The 20,451-nt window shown below is 36.1% G+C and overlaps 1 protein-coding gene across 1 annotated transcript in view; it reads left to right on the top strand.

Annotated features, from left to right (window-relative positions):
• TENM2 (teneurin transmembrane protein 2) overlaps positions 1-20,451 on the top strand; it is a 1,360,160-nt gene that overhangs the window by 34,341 nt on the left and 1,305,368 nt on the right. The gene's annotated exons all lie outside the window — the stretch shown is intronic.

Below are 20,451 nucleotides of genomic sequence, written 5' to 3'. Positions count from 1 at the left end.
TTGGTTATTTAAGTTGTTGGGATAAACACTTTTTTCTTCAAAATGTCACACTCTTCTAAAATGTGATAGAAATGTAGGGAACATAGTTAATTTTTTTCAGTTATATTGTTGCAGAGGCCAACATTTATGATCATTTTTGGATTTAAGTAGGAGTAGTAAACATACTTTGCACAGTGATATTTTAACATGCAGGTGTTTGGCTGAGATTCCAACCTGGAAATCCCTTTTTAAACATAGATATTTCTTCAAAGAGCATATGAAACGTCATAATCATAGCATATGTTATGTTTACTGTTTATTCATATACTTCCCAGGATTACTGGATGGTCTTCTTATTAGTGAATTCTTTATAAAATGAACTTAGAAAAATGCTTATCCACTATTAGAAAATTCTTATTATGTAAGATAATAGATGGTTTCTGTAAAGTATTTTCACCTTGTTGTTTGTTTGTTTGACATCTTGCCATCTGTGTTTTCATGGTAAGGATACCAACGTGTATCATTGTGCACCTATTCCAAATGGGTAAATCGAATCATTATGCCATAAGGACAAGATGTGAGGTTTTTGTTTTTTCCTCTCTGATTTGAATAGACTCACAGCTTCTCTAGTTTGTGATGTTGAGTCATCATGATACTAACTCCAAATATATCAAATTCATTTCACTTTCTGTCTCTCTTGTACCAACTTTTCCCTCTTCTGCCCTGTTAATCCTCAGAGACTCACAAAGTGAGGGAAATTCTAGTGCTGGAACAGAAATGGAGGCTTCCTTTCTACTGTCCTTACCTGAAAAACCATTAGTGTGCACTGTTATTTGTATTGACACATGCCATTTCTCATGACAGTCTCTTTATTATAATTTGTGTGTGTGCATGTATGTGTATTAGAAAGGAGCTAGGACCCAAAACAAAAGAATTCCTAATTATGTGGGTAAAATAAAAAACAAATACATGAATGGACTTTACATTTGCAAGAATAGTTTTTCACCTAATTTGTGGATTGAAGGAAAGAGATTCATAACCCTGAGCCAGTTCTTGTTAAACGAAACAAGTCATGAAACTAGGGTTGATCCATTCACTATGGCTTTGAACTCCCACCTTGTTATTGGAACTGCCCTCAGGAAAAAGGATAAAGGCAAATGTTTTCATTCTTACTGATATCATCACACATTTTAATGAGGTTAAGATAGATTCCCCCATGAGAGAAAAACACTTTTGTTTAATGACAAAGTCCACCTGATAACTACCTAATGAGAAAATGGGATTTGGTGATAGCTGAACTCCAGAAGATTGTCATGGCTTCCCTGGTGGCTCAGACCTTAAAGAATTCACCTGCAATGCTGGATACTGGGTCTGATCCCTGGGTTGGGAAGATCCCCTGGAGGAAATCATGGCAACCCACTCCAGTGTTCTTGCCTGGAGAATTCCATGGACAGAGGAGCCTGGAGGACTATAGTCCATGGGGTCACAAAGAGTCAGACATGACTGAGTATGTATGTACATATATATGTGTGTGTGTGTGTGTGTGTGTGTGTGTGTGTGTGTGTGTGTGTGTGTGTGTGTGTGTGTGTGTGTGTGTGTGTGTGTGTATATATATATATATATATGTATGTATGTTCTGAGTATTTCAGAGATATGATTGAGTAGTAGGTATTTTCCTCTTCTGGTATTATTACAAATAAAAATGTTTCATCTTGAGTATTATTCCTGTGGGAGTTTTCATGTCTCCTGAGATGAATCAGTATATTTCAACTAGGGTAATTTTGACAGAATAAACAGACCAATTTCCAAGCTAGTGTCCTTGTGCTCCTTTGGCCATATAACTAAAGAACACCATGGGAAACCTGAATTATTTATCTGGAAACACTGTGATATAATTATTTATATTGCAATAGAAAAGTTATATTATTTTTACTCTAAATGTTAAATGCACAACCCCATCATATTTTGTACAGTTTTGTAAATGTGTGTCTATTTTCCAGACATTTTATCCAGTGGAAATTAATATTCATTGACATCAGTGAAAGTAAGTAACATCGGTTGAATACTTGCTATGTGGCAAATGCTTGATATATTAGCCCATGTAATCCTCAGAACAGCATTGCAAGATAGATATTTCTTATTCTGAAATTTAGAGAAGTTTTATGTATTCATTTGCTTTTAGTTATAAGGAATACCTGGATAGAAACAGATGAAAGAATAAGGACATTTTGTTTCATATAACTGGAAATCTAGAGATATATCAGTATCAGGCAGGATCTAGTTAGAGGTCTGGCTTGCTTTTTTTTTTTAATTTCTTTTTTTGTCATTCTATTCAATCTGTCTTAATATCTGTGTTAGTGTTGTCCTCAGATTATTTTTCCTAATGGTTAGATGAGAGCCTTCAAGAATCACTAGACCAAAATACTTCCTTGTTCATATCCAGTGGTAGAGAGAGACACTGAATCCCTATTAGTCGCTACGGGAAGGAAACATTTTCCCAGAAACCTGTATAGTAAGACTTTATTCAAATTACGTTGACCACTTCTGATCTCTTGCTCATTCCGGGGCTAATCACTGGAAAGCAGAAGGGGACTACTGTGAGAAATTTGTGCATGTCAGAGGTCAAGCCTGAAAGTGGAGGTGGGAGTCAGCTATCCTCCCCCTTCCTTTCCTTGCAATAAGGAGGATGGGATAACTAACATGGTTAAGGTTCCCTAGAGAAGGAGGAAAGGACGAATGAGTTCTGGGTTAAGCTCATTGTCCACAACAGAGGCCCTGGGTGATCTGTAAGGCTTCGTAACTACTTACGGGTGGTTCCTAATGGTAAAACTAGGTCTTTTTCATTTCAGATGCCCAGGCTTCATCATGGTTGTGATGAGTTATTAGGTTTATTTAGGAGAATATATTTTCATAAAACTTTGAAAATAATCTGAATAACCTTGGGCATGTCTCAGTTTGCCTGTGCACACAAAGTAAGAGTGATCTGAAATATTTTAGGCTTTGTTACAGTTAACTATTCTGCAGCTACGGCATGAGAACAAACATGCCTTGAGTGCTCAGTCGCTGGGTTATGTTAGACACTGTGCAGCCTTTTCATGGGCAATGTGTAAATGAATGGGCATAGTTGTGTCCCAGAACACTTTATATGTGGTAACGGGTGGCCAGCCATGGATTCTAGTTTGCCAATTCCTGAACTGGATGAGTTCTAATGTCTCTGTACTCTAAAATGTGGGCTTCTGATTATATACATTAGTAGCAGTTTTAATATACATTTTTAATCAGAAAGGATCATTCTGGCTGAACTTCTATATTTGATATAACAGACTTAAGAGATATTAAAATTAATAATTGCTAAGGCTTTCCATTATATATTTCCTAGTATAAAATTTCAAAGTTTATCCTCTGTAATTTGAATATCTACAGGAAATTTGTCTTATTTGGGGTTGCTATGACATTCAAGAATCATTTTCTCTCAGATCATGTTGACATTGGTGAAAGTAACATTCCTGTCTTTACTGGCATGTTGATCTGTTGGAGGTGACAAGTTTGTGTCGATAAAGGTAGAACAAAGGGCCTAGGAAAAGAGAAAATGTGGGAGAGACCATCAGCTGTTTATCAACATGTGATTACCAGGTGGCCAGCTTTTATAAAAAACAAAGTTGCTCATGGAAAATACATTCAATAGTCTTTTACAGTCCCTAATCTTCTTCATAATATATTCTTCTCTTAATTATAAAATGTGCAAGTAGATTAAGGGTATATAAAGCCATTCAATCACCTTCATTAACATTAAATGAACTACATTGCATAAAAAAGCCTTGTTCAGTCAATTTCCCCTGAAATAGTATATCACAATTCTTGTTACTCCCAGAGTAAAATAAATTGGTTTTAGTGTTTCGTTTTAGTAGGTCAGTGTTACACTTATAGCAAAGAGACACGTGATTGGCAGACAACAATAAAACTATCAAACAGCTTGATAGCTGAAAAGCCATCTTACTTCTTGCTTTTTTCCCCCCTAAATCCCATATATATATACATATATATATATGTATGTATGTATATATATGTATGTATGTATGTATATATATATACACACACATATATATAAAGACAAAACATACATCATCTTTGAGTCATAGAATGAATAGATTAATGAAGGTTCATTATGATCATAGTGTATGCCTTTAGCTTCTACTAAGAACAATGACCTGTGAGAAATAGAAATTTCACTTTTAGGAATGCATGCAACTAATCCCTCATTCATTTGTAAATATATGTAAAGCTGCAGATAACATGTAAGGAGATGAGACTTCTGCCTCAGTCTATCTGTGTATCTTCATTTGCTGTCCCTGCCATGAAAACATTTGGGGAAACATGTCTAGTGTATCTAAAGCAAACAAAAGTGAAAGAAAATTTAAAGATGATCTGAACTTTTGAAAAGGGCAACCAGGTGGCAAAGTTCTGTAAGACTGTACGACACTCTAGTTGATCTAGGAAAGAAGGCAATTCCATTCTTTTTTTGGCTTTATAGCCTGTGTGACCTTAGTTCCCTGAGCAAGGATTGAACCCAGGCCCTTGGCAATGAAGATGTGGAGTCCTAATCAGTGGACTGCCAGGGAATTCCTGGCAATACCATTCTTGCAGCTCTAATTCCCACATTTGTAAAATGGGACGATACCTTTCCTGGTTGCTTCAGAGGCTTGTTAAAATCAAATGAGGTAACATGTGAAAATGCTTTGTAATCTATTGCGATCATATCAAAATGAAGGACTTAAAATTTTTGCCCAGAGTAGATTCCTGCTAAGATATGGTGAACATACGTAAATGCAAATTCTGTCTTACTATTTTGTATCTACACTGCTGTTCTTTGATTTACCTTGTCTCAACTCCACAAATTAAAGATTTAGGTTAAGGCATATTCTCTTTTATTGATTCATCCAAGCACCCATCCATCCATCCTTCCACCCATTCACTTATTCACTCAAGATTCATTTTCTGTCATTTAGTGGGATTGGGGTGAATCTCCAAAAGAGTACTGATGGTTCAATTTCAACAGTCTTGATGGATGCTTTCTCCAAAGGGGAAAACCTTCCTCCCTGATGACTTAGTGGTAAAGAATCTGCCTGTGATACAGGAGCTGCAGGAGACAAGAGTTTGATCCCTGGGTCAGGAAGATCCCCTGGAGGAGGCCATGGCAACCCACTCCAGTATTCTTGCCTAGAGAATCTCATTAACAAAGAAGACTGGTGGGCTACAGTCCATAGCTATCTGGACTTTTTCATGGAAGGGACATATAGCACAGTTCTAGAAATTTAAACTGCTTTTGTGATGATCCTGGGGCTTTCAAGTCCTCAGATTTAGAGTAAATTAAGTTAGCAAGCTTTATTTCCTTCCCCCAGCACCACCAACGCCCCCCCCCAAAAAAAAAAAATAGAAGGGTTCTATTCAGGGTCAAAAGCAAGAAGATAACCTACCAAATTTTAGTCCTTAGAGGGTGGAGGTGATAAAGGTCAGAGGAAAAGAAAAGAATGATGAAAAATGGGGGGAAAAAATATAGAAGAATACCAAAAAGATCTTCTCTATTTCTAAACTGCATAGATTCAGCTCTGTGGCCTGAAATGAGAACAATTCACCTAGTATTTAAGTTTTATCTTCTGGCCCATCCTGTGTTATTACCACATATATTAATAATGCATGTTCTATTGGAAAATTATTCCAAGTGAGACTTTGTTCATAAACACTTTTGGAACATAGCCTGTCAGTGAAAGGAAAGTTACCTTTGAAGTCAGGAAGACTTCTCTGTACACTGAGGCACCTAAAAGGTAACATTCTATATACTTGATGACTCAAGTTCCTGGAAATCATTGGAAGCTACAGAGTAGCATGAAGAATGCTAGGAAGAAACTTAGAAATACCTTCCTCTCTTTTCATAAGGTAGCTGAAGAAAGAAGTTTGCGGATGTGTGATCCTTGGATGTATTTGTTCTGCCCAGACATTCCTTGTCCAAGAACTCTGAGCAAACTTTGCCTCTTGAGCTAGAGCAAAAGAAATCTTAAGGAATCTCTCCAAAAGAGGCAAGATGTTGTATTAGTCATTTCAGCGCTTTGGGCCTCTGTTTCCTCTCTGGAAAATCGAGAGTGTGGACCAGATGAATTATAAGAGCCTCTTGATTGGCTAATTTAGTCTTCCTTTTGAAAATGTGGGTGTTTATTGGTTTGAGTTGGAGCCAAAGTGAATTATCTCTCTTACCAAATTTGCCCATGGCTGATTTCATAGGAAGGCACTCGAGACAATGATTAAAGCTCATATATATCCTGTGTCTGCCACATGTTTTATTCGTTGCATAAAGAGGTCTCTTTTTGAACGAGGTATAAAGGGCATAGAGAGCACCCTTAAAAGGAGACCTAAATTTCTTCCCACTGTAAATGTCCATAACCTTTCACATAAAATAAGGCAGACAAGTGAGTTGTCCTGAAGTAAGTCAGAAAAAAAGAAATGACTTATTTCTTTAATTTGGAGAATGGAATGATCTGAGTTAACTTTACTCAAATGATTGCTGAACAACCAAAATACAGTAGTACAGGAAATTAATTGTGGTAAAAATTTAAAATGCCATAAAGAACTGTGTTAATTTAATTTCCCGTTAACTTTGTGGAATGCACAGAACATAAAATTCACAGAACGACTCATAAAGCTGGGGCTATACTTTATTCATCTGGCTGTGAGGCTGTATTCTCACCTTCATGATATACTTTTTTTTAAAAGAGATTTTATTGAACTTTTTTGTTTTTGTTTTTGGTTTTTTTTGGTCTCTGCATGCAAAAAGGGCAGCATAAATTATACCATCTGTTACTCTTTTGGATCTGGAAGATTTTTGTTCATAAATCTAAACCTGAATTAAATTTCTCTGTCTCAGATTTCTATAAAACTGGTAGATATTTTGCCTAAGTTTTTCTGTCTTTGAGAGGTTCCTGTTCATTGATTTTAGCTCTTTTGTAAAAGATTGTAGAGGAAATATCAAGACTCTGGAGCTACATTTGGAGTAGAATTCTGGGTTGCTATGTACAAGCAGTGTGACCCTGGGCAAGGTACTTAACTTTTCTGTGCCTCGTTGTTTCATGGGAATAATGCGAGAACCACAGTTCACAGAAATTAGAGAATTAAGTAAAGTGATGCATGTGAACGTCTCAGAACAAGATCTGATGCACAATATATGCTTAAAGGATGCTAGAAATTATTGTCTTTGTTGTTATTTTGTCATTGAATTATCTAAATTACAAGGGAAATTCACGTAACTTTATGAGCTTTAGCACCTCTGTGCAAGGTCTTCATAATACATATATCTGCCCTTGAACTTACCTCTGTGTATCTTCTATCAAAAAGAAGAGGAAGTTTTTACATTCAAGTGACTTTAGTATCTACTTGTTAAAACGAGACCCACCCCCCATTTAAAAAACCCAGAAGCATGGGATATTGGAATACCAAGCTCTAATATAATGATTCAAATTGAATATCCAAATGAGAAGTCCATTGGAATTCATCAAGGTAGGATTTTTTAATATTGGTGCAGCCCAGTGTTGAATCTAGTTTGCAAATATGGTTCCCATGCATGATTGCCAGATACAAGGATTGCCAGAGGATACAGTTAAATCTGAATTCCCAAGTAAACAGCCAATTCTTTTTCACATAAGTATATCCTATGTGACACTTAAGACATTCTTAAGCTAAAATATTCTTCATTTTTTATCTGAAATTTAAAATAAAATGGATGTGCTGTAGTTTTATTCACTAAATCCAGCAACTCAGTTCACATGGTGTCTTTCTAAAAGTAAGTATTCATGCCTCCTAAAATTTGGGAGATTTTACATAAAAATACAAATTCTTATCATTGTATTTTGAAAAAATTAAGAGATCTGGCAAAAATGGACCCATATGACAATAAGTTGGCTTGAAGCTTCTCTTGCCTTCCCATGGGGCATATAATCTCCCATCAACAGTCTTCCACTCCTTATTGTCCTTCTTCACTCTTTGTCTCTAGTTTCCACCACTTTCTCCTGGAGACCTTTGGTTTTAAGTTCTTTACTGTAATGGCTGTATAGAAATTTGGGATTTTAATATATTTTGCTCATTTCATTATAAATGTTTTTAATAATGGTTCAGTTGTACACTAAATTAGTAAAGACAAAGCACAGTCTGTTTACTATTCAAGGTCTGCAGCTACTTTGCCAAGGCATTATCCAGACAAATGAAAATGGTTTTCTCAGAGCTGTGATATGCTGGTATAGTCTCTCGGGCTTACTACCTACTGGCCCTCTTAAACGCTCCAGCCCCCTTTTGAGAATTTTGCCTTCTAAGATTCTGGCAACTTGTAGATGAGCAATAATAATTCTTATATTCTGCACTACTGGGGCCAGTAGTAACAGGAATTCTTGCTCTCCCTTGCAACTAAACTTCATGAGCAATTTCCAGCTAACTGTGTCTTAATGCATGGCATTCTGAAGTGGTTAAAATGTAATGAAGGATATTAACTTAACATTAGTGATTTCTTAAATTGTTCTTGACTTAATATGTAAAGAGTATTCCTCAGATTATACCTGTCACACATGAGAAAGTCATACACCTGGATGAATGTCATCTTTTATTGGTTTGTGGGGACACAAACCATGAGAGAATTATTTGAAAATCTTCTGAGATTCAGAGACATTAGGTGTGATATTAGTACTGTGAACTCACAGTGTGAGTATAAAAGTGTGGATAGTTTTCAAAGGTGAAATACACCTAATAAAATTTCTATTCTTTTGTCTCTCTATCTCTGAAGGGTAACTGTTTATATTTATATCATTGACCAGAATGGCAGTAGAATCAGAAAGTCAATGAGTTAAAAGAATCTCTTTACAAAACTCTGTTATCTTCTGGGTTTTATGTACCCCCAAGTCAACATATTTACTGAGAATGCACCGATATGTCCAAAATAGAAATCGTGACTTGAGAGTGTCTACATTAAGATCAGCATGTAAAGGAACCACATATTAGTGTAAGGCTACAAGTCCAGATTCTGTTGCATTTTTCTGCTATTGAGACAGAAAGCAGAATTCCCTTAGTGACTTATCCTCTGGTCTACACTTCTCTTCTGGAAGCAAATTATTAAAGAAGACTTGCTAATGGGAAGTACCATTAGCAAATAAATATATATTTATTTATCAGAATTTTAAAAAATTCATGAATCTGGCATTTCACTCAAGGAAAACAGGCTTAATTTAAACTTTAATATACCCAAATTTCAAATTGAGGTAATAGGCTATTCAAATAAATCAACAAGCAACCACAGTATCCTTAAGAACAAAGATTTACCAGAAGTAAATATTAATCAATTCTTTCTTACTTCTGTACTTATTCATTAGCTCTAAGACTTAGAAAAAAATTACCTCAAAATTTTGGTAAGTTATTTGAAAAGTGAAGCATCGTGGCTATAATTTGTTGTTAAATATTAAATATTACTTATGTATGTTAAATACTATGTTGTTAAATATTATAGGTTTCCCTGGTGGCTCAAACAATAGGGAATCTGACCTGGGTTCAGTCCCTGGGTTGAGAAGATTCCCTGGAGAAAGAAATGGCAACCCACTCCAGTATTCTTTCCTGGAAAAAGCCCATGGACAGAGGAGCCTGGTGGGCTATAGCCCATGGGGTTGCAAGAGTCAGACACGACTGAGCGTCTATCACTTACGTATGCATTCTTTCTCACTGAAGAGTTACTGAGCTTCCCTGGTTTGCTAGTCAGTTTCCAGGCACCAGAGATAGAATAGCGGCTAATAGGAACCAGCCTCTTCTCTTGGAGCCCCAATTCTAGTAGGAGAGACCTGAGGGAACCAAATAACAAGAGGATGTCAGGCAGTGTCAGGGGTCATGAAGAAACAAAATGGAGGTTGGAGTGAGGGGCTGGACTGGTGAGAGTACTTTACATCACGGAATCAGGTTTGAACATGGAGACACGGGTAACAGGATGAACAGAGCCATAGAGCCATCTGTGTAAGGACTTGTGCTATGAGCTTTGTAGGCAGTGCTCAGGTGCTTCAGACGTGTCTGACTCTCTGCGACCCTATGGACTGTAGCCTGCCAGGCTCCCCCGTCCATGGGGTTCTCCAGGCAAGAATACTGGAGTGAGTTGCCATGCCATCCTCCAGGGGATCTTCCCAAGCCAGGGATCCAACCCACATCTTTTTTGTCTCCTGCATTGGCAGGCAGTTTCTCTACCACTAGCACCACCTTTGTTGGCAGAAACGACAGCCAATATGAAAGCTTTAGGGTAAGATTAGCTTGGCTATTTTAAGGCGCTGAAGGAAATTCATGGTGAATGGATGCTAGTGAGCCAGGGAGAGAATGGTGAAGATGAGGCTGAGAGGTGAATGGGCTGGACCAGACAGGAGCATCCACACACAGATTTTTTTAGCCTAGGACTTCCAGATTCACCTTTCTACAACATCTGAGAGCACTTGGTTAGTTCCTCTTTGAAAATCTTTCAACATCTTCCTGCTGTCTGCTGGGGAAATGGCATGTCATTTCTGACTGCATATAAGAATTACTGGAATATTCTTAAAAACATGAGTACTCAGGTCCCACCCCAAGCTAATCCAGTCAGACTTGACACTGATATTTTTCTCTACCTTCCAGTTGATTCTGTTACAACCAATGATGAGGAACACTGACCTAGACCTGTGTGATTCAACAGATTTATAATGCATGTGTTCTACTGGCCATATTAAACAGCTAAAAAGAAATAGAAACTTTAATCATACAGTTTGTTTAACCTAGTATGCTCAAGATATCATCATTTTGATATGTAGTCAATATAAAATTATTTTTAAAATATTTCAAATTCCATTTCTCACATTAAATCTGCAGAATCCAGTGTGTATTTTACATTTAAGGTACATTTCAATTCTGAAAGAAAATGTCTACCAGAATACTTGATTTATATTTGGAGTGTATAAAATTTATAGCTGAAAAAGAAGATTCCCATACCCAAGATATTCATACATACTTAAAAGTTTTCCCAGTAACTGAATTGAATATCATTCTTAAGAATTTTATTATAAGTGAATTAAAATGAAATAAAATTGAAAGCTAAGTTCCTTAGTCACATAGTCACATAACCAGGTAGTCAATGGCTATATGTGGTGGGTAGCTATGCTATTGGGCAGTGAAGCTGTGCAATATAAATCTATCATTTTATCCTGCATGACACAGTCCTGGCTTAAAAAAAAAAAGAAAACAACTTGACTTTTGTAATCAGACATTAATTAATTCAGTGCCAGCTCTGTGCTGTGAGATTATAGATTGATGAATGCCTGCCCACCTTAACTCTCATATCTCTAAAAAATGAATAATATTGTTACCCTATTATCATTAGAATTAAAGACAAAAATATAGGTCAAGAATCTAGTGCTATGCCACAGACTTTCAGTTGGCTAGATTTTTTTGTCTATGCCTTACTACTCCACCTATCCCATACGTAATCCTTTAACTCTGTTGAATCTCTATAATAATAAAAGTGAAAAAAAAAAAAAAAACCAGTGATAATGGTAAAAGGGACAAAGACTTTTATGTCTATACCTCTGGTTGTGATCCTCTTTCTGAATTTCCTTCATCTCTGTTCTTTACCTCCTTTCCTCCAGTGTTATCTTGTCTATGAAATCTCAACCAAGTAAGTTTATATGTATATATTAATACATTTGGAGACACTTTACTTTTAACACTGATTTGAATATCTTTTTGCCCTAGGTTTTATAGTCTTTATCTGAGCAGTTATCTTTTGGAGACACACAGGCCAAATTTGACCCACAGTCCTGTTTTATTTTGCCCAGTGCTGTTTTGGTTCATATAGGATTAAAAAATGGATTACTCGCATTTAACAATCAATTGAGATTTGCAGCTTCTCATGAAAAAAGGAGAAAGAAGTGGGAGCACAGTCAGGCCTGCATTTCTACAGAATGACAGTCTCCTGAATGAAACTGAAGCTTTCCCTTTAGCTAACATGTATTTTCCAAGTGTCCATATTTTCCACCATTCCTTCTTGTCTTTCTGACTCTAAAGCTAAATGCCAGTTGCTACTTATCATCTTTCTTATACTTGCAATTTTGTTATACCTGTTACCATTCCCTCTCTGTCTGAAGTACTGTAATGAATTTATGACTTCTCTGCTTCAGTGTTAAATCTGAGCTCTTGCAACTCCACACTCTTCCTATTCCTCCAAAAGCAGCTGGAGAATTTAACATGCAGACATTGGATCATTTTCTTCTGATTTCCAGTGCTCACTATAGACTTTTGGAGCTGGGACTTGAGTGCTGTATTTAATGTGAGATGTGTGGGTGTCCTGAAATGTGTGTAGGCGAAAAGCTTCCACTTTTGGTAAACCCCCTCAACCAAGTGATCTTCAGGCCTAAATGTTGTCATCAATTCTCAACAGGATTTTTTGGATAATGGCAGTAACATAGAGAATAAGCTGCTTGAGGCAGAGCCCCTATATGATTTTTCCAGATTAGTCAACATTTTTGTGATGGTGTGATTATATCTAAGATCCTAGCAAAGCCCTTAGGAAGAACAGATAATATTTTTCAACCTCTGTCATTGAAACTAGATCACTAAAGTAGGAATTTATATGTTGCTTTGTTTTTGAGAGCCTCTTCAAGGACTTCTGGAAAAATTTTACTTTTCCATACCTCCATTTAAAGTATGACTTTATCCTACATAATCTAGAGTCATATTCATATAGGGGTTGGGAATCGTTTTGAGGTGATATGAATCTCTATAGTGGTGTTATTATTTGAGACAGAAATGCCTTCAGAGGCTATGAAGTTCCAAGTTCTGATGTGATGCTTTGTTAAAAGTCTAGTGAGTGTTCACTGACTGAGTCCAGTTCTTCTAGCTAGATAGCGGTGAAGTTTTTATTTGAATTCAAGCATCCTTTTACTCAGCAAAGACCTGGAGATGCTTCTTTATTTTATGTTTTTAATTTATTTTTTACTGTTTAAACTTTATTGAGTTAAAATTGATATATGTATATGTATATTGTACTTCATTTTAATTATGGTTTTTAAAAACATAAAATTTTATTTCAGATCAGTTTCACATAGTTGCTTTTAAGAAAAAATTAATAATTATCGTAAGACTTACATTACCCTAAAATTAAATGTTTATTTTTTCAGATCTAGTTGTATGTGTTATTTGTTTGTTTTTGCATTTAGTAGATTTTATCTTTATTTTTATCTCTGTTATTTATGAGTATAATTGCTTTACAATGTTGTGTTAGTTTTCCCTGTAGAACAAAGTAAATCAGCAATATTTAGTACTTATCTTAGATGTAGAATTATGTTAGGATCATAAAGATGATTCCACTTGCTTTTTAAAAATGGTGAATATTAGATGTTGCTTAAAAAAATACTATTATTAGGTATCATCTTGTGCTTCTGTTTTCTTTTTAAGAAAAAAGTACTTCAACTTCAGGAAAAAATCAAGCTAAAATATGTATTTGTGGATTTTTTCCTCTATTATTTACATCTGATTTAAATGATTCAAGAAAATATAAGGAAGAATCTAAGTGTCATCTAAAATCTTACATCCAAATATTATCATTGTTAATACTTTGGTGCATATTGTTCCAGACATCTCTTTATTTGTACCATATGAAATTTATATAAATGGAACATGTGTTTACATTTTAAGCATATTTATTTAAATTTTGTCTTCTTAGTAATATTAATAGAAACTTATCATCATGCCCATGGACACAAAGCAATATAGTTTTTTATGAATACTATAAGACTCTATTAGAATAAATACAATCTTTTTACTAATATAGCATGTATGTTTTCTCCAGTTTTTCACTACACACATTAAAAATGAACATCCTTATTCATGTACTTTTAGACAGCTCTCTAATTTTTTAAAATGAATCCCTAGTGTTAGAATGAATGAATCTTAGGGTATTCATATACATTATATATTTTGATTCATATTGTGAAATTTCCTAACCAGAATCATCAGCAAATATTTTGTGTTGATTTACTTATGTATTCATCAATAATGTATTTTATCACAGTTTCACTCTTTGCCAATCTAAGTGAAAATGCATATTTCTTTAGTTTTCATATCTTTGATTAATATTCATTTTCTAAAATTTCATCTGCCAATTCTGTAGGTAGGTGTTTGCATTTTTCTTATAAATGTGAAAGAATTCAGTATATTAATCAAATTATATATACATGTATATATATACACAAATTATATATACATATCAAATTTTATATATGTATATAGTAAGTGGTCATATTTTTTGACCTTTTCTTTCATGGATATTTTCCTGAAAAAAAAAATAGCCATATCAATTTAGTGGATCCATGTATGAAAGTAACAAAAGACTAAGTTGGTTTCATCTATGAGGTGGTCAGTAGGTATTCCAAGATGTCTAAACTCTGTGACTAATGAGTCCATGTGATTTGAGGTTTGTATTCTCATTCTTTCTAAATCTAAATTTACTAACTTACTACATGAGAGAGTTGTATGAGAGAAGCCATCTATAAGAACTCTTTCAGGTCTAACAGTCTTTGAATCTATGTTACATTTTATTGGGGTTTTCTACATTATCTCTGAAACTTTGAAAAACATAACCTAAATTTCTTAGTAACAGGACATAAAAAAATTGTAACTCAGCAATCTAGTGTGATCACTTAGACAGAGTTGTGCTTTATTTTATTCTTTTTATCCAAGCCAGCCTAGTCATATATATTGTATGGCTTATATACTCTGGATAGTTGTGATCATAAGATGAGTTCCCCAATAACTACATCTCTTTCCTCCATTGTAATTTACATAGTGGGAAGCTGAACTGAAGTCCTTTCTTATTCTCTCGTTTAGTATAGAACCTTGACCTCTGTAATTTCTCAAGGTCATACATATAACAAGCACACCATTCTCCTCATAAACTGTTCATGAAGAACAACTGTAATTTTTAAACAGTCCCCTTTGTGCTCTAATGTTGTTTTTGTTCAGTCACTCAGTTGCGGTCGACGCTTTGTGACCCCGTGGACTGCAGCACGCCAGGCTTTCCTATCCTTCACTACCTCCCAGAGTTTTCTCAAACTCATGTTCCCTGAGTCAGTGATTTTATTCAGTCGTTTCATCCTTTATTGCCCACCTCTCCTCCTACCCTCAATCTTTCCCAGCATCAGCTTAGACAGTTTGGTACACCTACTGACCACCTCATAGATGAAACCAACTTAGTCTTTTGTTACTTTCATACATGGACTGACTATATTTGGTATCATGTTTGTCTTTTTTCAGAAAAAAATTAATGAAAGTAAAGGTCAAAAAATATGACTACTTACTGTACATACACACACACACCCACACACACACACGTGTGTGTGTGGGTGTGTGTGTGTGTGTGAGCTTAGTCACTTCAGTCATGCCCAACTCTTTGCAACCCTATTGACTATAGCCTGACAGGCTCGTCTGTCCAAGGGGTTTTCCAGGCAAGAACACTGGATTGGTTACCATGTCCTCCTCCAGGAGATCTTTCTGACCCAGGAATCAAGCCTGAGTCTCTTATGTCTCCCTCATTGTCAGGCAGGTTTGTTACCACTAGCACCACCTGGGAAGATATGTATATATATATATATATATACATACACATGTATATATGTATATATGTATGTATGTATAATTTAATATATTTAATATATCTAATATATTGAATTTATTCACATTTATAAGAATGCAAACATCTGCCTACAGAAATTGGAAGAAGAAAGTCAGCAAATGAATAGTAATCTACCATATGAAAACTAAAGAGATACATTTTTTCACTTAGATTGGCAGAAAGTTAAAGCTATGATAAAGCATATTGTTGGTGAATACATAGCTAAGTCAACACAAAATATTTGTTAATAATTCAGTGAAGGAAATTTCACAATATGCATCAAAATATATAATGTGTATGCATACCATTAGATTTATTAATTCTAACACTAGGGATTTTCCAGCACCACAATCTGAATGAGTCACCAGATAATAGTATAATCAATGCTTTCGTTTATCTTGGAAAGGTGGAAGGAGCATACTCAACATCTCCATTTTGTTGAACGCTGGCTCATACATTTTCATTCTCCACACTCAGCACTAGGAGTGTAGTAGTTGTTTTTTAGTCACTAAGTCATGTCAGATTCTTTGCGATCCAATGGACTGTAACCCACAAGGCTTCTCTGTCTATGGGATTTCCCAGAATGCTGGAGTGGGTTGCCATTTCCTTCTCCAGGGAGTAGTGTAGACTGGTGATTAAATCTTCTAAATGTGGCTCCATGACTTTGGAGGTAGATGGGCATATCACTTTGCAAGCTCTCTAAATCATCCTTATTTCTAAAATTGGGATTGCATCAATTTCTTCCTCATGAGGTTGTTATCAGAGATAACCCAGGTGTTAGTAATGGCTTACATTTATCCAGTGCTGTGTGCCAGGGACTAAGGAATAGATTTGTTATTCTAATAACCCTTGCCAACCCAATACTTGGCCCCAGTGATGTGGCTTTATTAATTTCATAGCCATCTTCCACAGGTGAAAATAGCCATCTTCCACTTTGTTCAGTTTATATAACAGTTTCCAATTACAAGGAATATAATGTGGATGCTGGTTAGAGTCCTGGTTGGACCTTACTAATTACCTGACTCACTCTGTCCCGGGAGCAGCCCTCCAGCTAGTGCTTCGAATCCTCATGGTCCGTGGCAGAATTACTAACAGCCACATGGATACTCCTCAGATATAGACAAAAATAGCCAGTGATTTCTTAGAAATAAACAGGTTAAATCTATGATTGTCAGGGACTGACCAAGTGTCCTGGCTAATCTTTAGCAATTTCTTAGTCCTCTGTTCGGTAGTAACTGCAAGCTGATTCCTTTTCTGTTGTTCTACATTGTGCTTTCCTTCCTGGGCTCTTTCCTTCTTCACGGATCACCTTCTCACAATTCATGTGTCACATATCTTCTAGGGGCCTGTTTGGTTGGTGGAATTAAAATATATACATATATATATATACACACACACATATATATATACAAGTTATAAACACTTGGGTGTTAAAAATCTCAAATAAAATAAAATCTAGATTTATGGCTTTTCTTGAAGAAAAAAAAGATATGACTGCCATGAGCTCTTATTCCCAATTAATTCCCATTGGCTGGTGACCCTCTTGGATGAGTCGTATGCTCTGTTCCCTCCTATCCCCAGTGCCTTCTCTCCTTTCATCCCCCCAGCTTCATCTTTATTACTTGCCTGCTTGTGGACTCTGCCCTATGAAGATTTAGTTTTTCCTCCTAACTTTCAATTGCTTGCTTCTTTCTTCTGACCTTTCTCTTTCCTTCCTCACTTTCAGGAATCAGCTCTGTTTGCATCATTGCTGCTTCTCCTGGCTTCTGTCTCCATGGTAACAGGAACAGCTTAGGGAAGTGAGAAGTTCTGGGTCCTACCAGCAGGGGGTGAGAGTCCTGAAAAGGAAAGGGATGGAGAGCCTGCACAGAGGAAGAGGTGGCCACCCTGTCTTACGTTTAAACACTGCTGATGCCTGCCCGGCACCCTTTACTTACCACTCCGGGCCTCCTTGTTCCTGTTGCCTGGGACACCACTGCCTCCAGGGGCTCCTTGGAATGTTCTAATGTGATATAGCTGAAGGGCCTTAGTCCATGGTCATCTAGTCCTGTACCTCAACATCTGCAGGCTTTGCTAAGCAGCTTCCTTAGCATCACCTCTGGCAATTTTGATTCACTAGAACTAGAATGGGACCAGGGAACAAGTAGTGGTTAGAAGTGACTGAGGTCTTCTGAGGAGTTGGTCCCAGAAAGATATCTAGAAAGTAATGAAAGCTTCACTTTGGATATAGGAAATCTAACACCTGGACAAGGGGCAAGTCTAAGAGACTCATCCTACAGATGGACTGGTGTTTATGTGCAGGCTCCAAGGCATCGCCTTCATGTCAACATTCACCAGAAGTACCAGAGAGTATTTGTTTTCCAGTTTAATACCCAGTTTAGACCGGCTTTCATTTGAGCCAAAAGTAAAAAGAATTCTAATGTTGAAAAGTTCACATTAGAAACAAATTAGATTTGGGGTCTTTTCTTGAGAAATGGCAACCCTGCATGCCCACATAATATGACTTAAGTTAGTAAATTTTCAGTCATCAGAGTTCTTGAGGTGGTGGTTGATTCCATAGGTATACATATACATAATTAAGCTTATAACAGGAATAAAATGGACAGCTTGTTAGGACTGAAAAAGTTTTTCCTCCATGCATTTCCTTTTATCCTGTTGTATATTTTGAATTCTCCAAAAGCCTTGTGAGTTTTTCATTTCTCCTTCCTCCTGAAGTGACCTTTGTACAGGTTCATTTGGTAGGTTCAGGCTGCCAGCAGCAGGCCACTTTTCAATCTTGCTTTGCCATCATTAGAGATAGATAGCCACAATAGTGGGATTAAAACACCTACCCATGTAAACATTAAATTCAGTGTTTTGTCAGAATTCCACTGAGAATCAAGAAAAGGACTTTAATTTTAAGTGAATATGTACAATTTTATTCACAGTCTGGGAATATTATTACAGGTATAACTAATTTCAAGAAATTTATGAGCTTTTGTAGAATACATACTTAAGGGTAAAACCACCAAAAAAAAAAAGAAAAAAGAAAAGAAAAACTGCATGCATATAACTGAGCAACAAATAAGCCACAATAGAGATGCTTAGTGGCACAATTTGCAAGTCTGTCCTTAGAATTCAGGTTAAATAGTGTCCCTAGGTTTCAGTGTGATGTTTATTTTTGCTGCCTTTGCTATTGGAAGTCTATATTGTCAAGGGTGGATCACAAAACAGTTCTGATCATTAGTGGGAGAGTTCTTTTGAAGTGGGTGAGAGGCCTAGAAAGTAAAATCTTGGAAATCAACTAAATGCCCTTGTAAAAAATTAGCTCACACTTTTTATAGCTCATAATAAAGTCAGCTCAGAAGGTCACTTCTTGAACATGGCTGTGAATATTGTAGTGTATGAATTCTCAAATTGTTTATAAGCAGGCTGGGTGAGGATTTTTCATAAATACTTGGCCAAGAGAACTATTCTGATATATATGTATATGAATCATACAATGAAAAGTTGAATCAGATTCCTCTTCTTCTCTCCCCCTCCCATTCCCTCACCCCAGGGCAGCAAGTCCCATCCTCATTGAAGCCGTGGTTACTGTATTGTTTTTCCTTTTGCATTTGATGTCTATAGACATTGTGGGGATTACAGAGTTATTTACATACTTTATTTCTAACTTAGCTGAAGGATTTTGTCACCTGTATTTCCCGCCATTTTGTATCTATTTCTTAACATTTTCTACTTGATTTATGGAACAAAGTGAACAGAATAAAGGGGTTTGGCTCATGTTCAGTTTTCATTCAACCTGAATTCCATTTTTTGAGCTGTAGAGTTGTAGATCGTGTTGTTTTTGCTGATGTTCATTTCCCTTACAGAGTTAATTGTGACAAGTGGATTATTGCCTTTAACCCTGATGAGTAGCCTTGGAGAGGTGTGTTGGCAGTTTTACTGGATATTTCTTCTTGTTGAAGGTGCAGTTTGAAAAGTGAAAACCAGCTAGTCAGTTTCAGTTTATTTTATACGGATTTTGTAGTTTTTCTTCCCTGTCCTTTTTAAGAAAATATATTATGGACATTTTGTAACATACTAAAAAGAGATGATAATGAAACTTTTGAAAGAAGGCCATATGAACTTAATAAGTACCTTAACTATATTATTCTGAATAACATTGATACTCCTTAAGAGAAGCATTTTTTTAAAAAAAATTTTGATGTGGACCATTCTCTAAGTCTTTATTAAATTTGTTATGGTATTGCTGTTTTGTGTTTTGGCTTTTTGGCTGTGAGGCATGTGGGATCTTAACTCCATGACGAGGTATCAAATTTGCAGTCCCTGCATTGGAAGACAAAGTCCCAACCACTGGACTGTCAGGGAAGTTCCTTGGGCAAACCTTTTTTTTTTTAGCAAATGTAAGTAAACACACTGCAAACACCAAACCATCATTCAACATTTGTAACTCAATAGAATTTGTGAGAAGGTGGAATATAATTTTTAGATTTTTTTTGGACATGATAAATGATCAGTTCAGTTCAGTCGCTCAGTCATGTCCGACTCTTTGCAACCCCATGGACTGCAGCACGCCAGGCCTCCCTGTCCATCACCAACTCCCGGAGTTTACTCAAACTCATATCCATTGAGTCGGTGATGCCATCCAGCCATCTCATCCTCTGTCATCCCCTTCTCCTCCTGCCTTCAATATTTCCCAGCATCAGAGTCTTTTCAATGATAAATCAGGGTCTTTTCAATGATAAATGATACTACAAAATAAAATTCTTATATTTAATGCAGGATCTATCTTT

This window comes from Cervus canadensis, chromosome 4, assembly GCF_019320065.1.
Source record: "Cervus canadensis isolate Bull #8, Minnesota chromosome 4, ASM1932006v1, whole genome shotgun sequence".
In the NCBI taxonomy this organism is placed as follows: Eukaryota; Metazoa; Chordata; class Mammalia; order Artiodactyla; family Cervidae; genus Cervus; species Cervus canadensis.
This window is presented reverse-complemented; position numbering and strand designations above follow the sequence as displayed.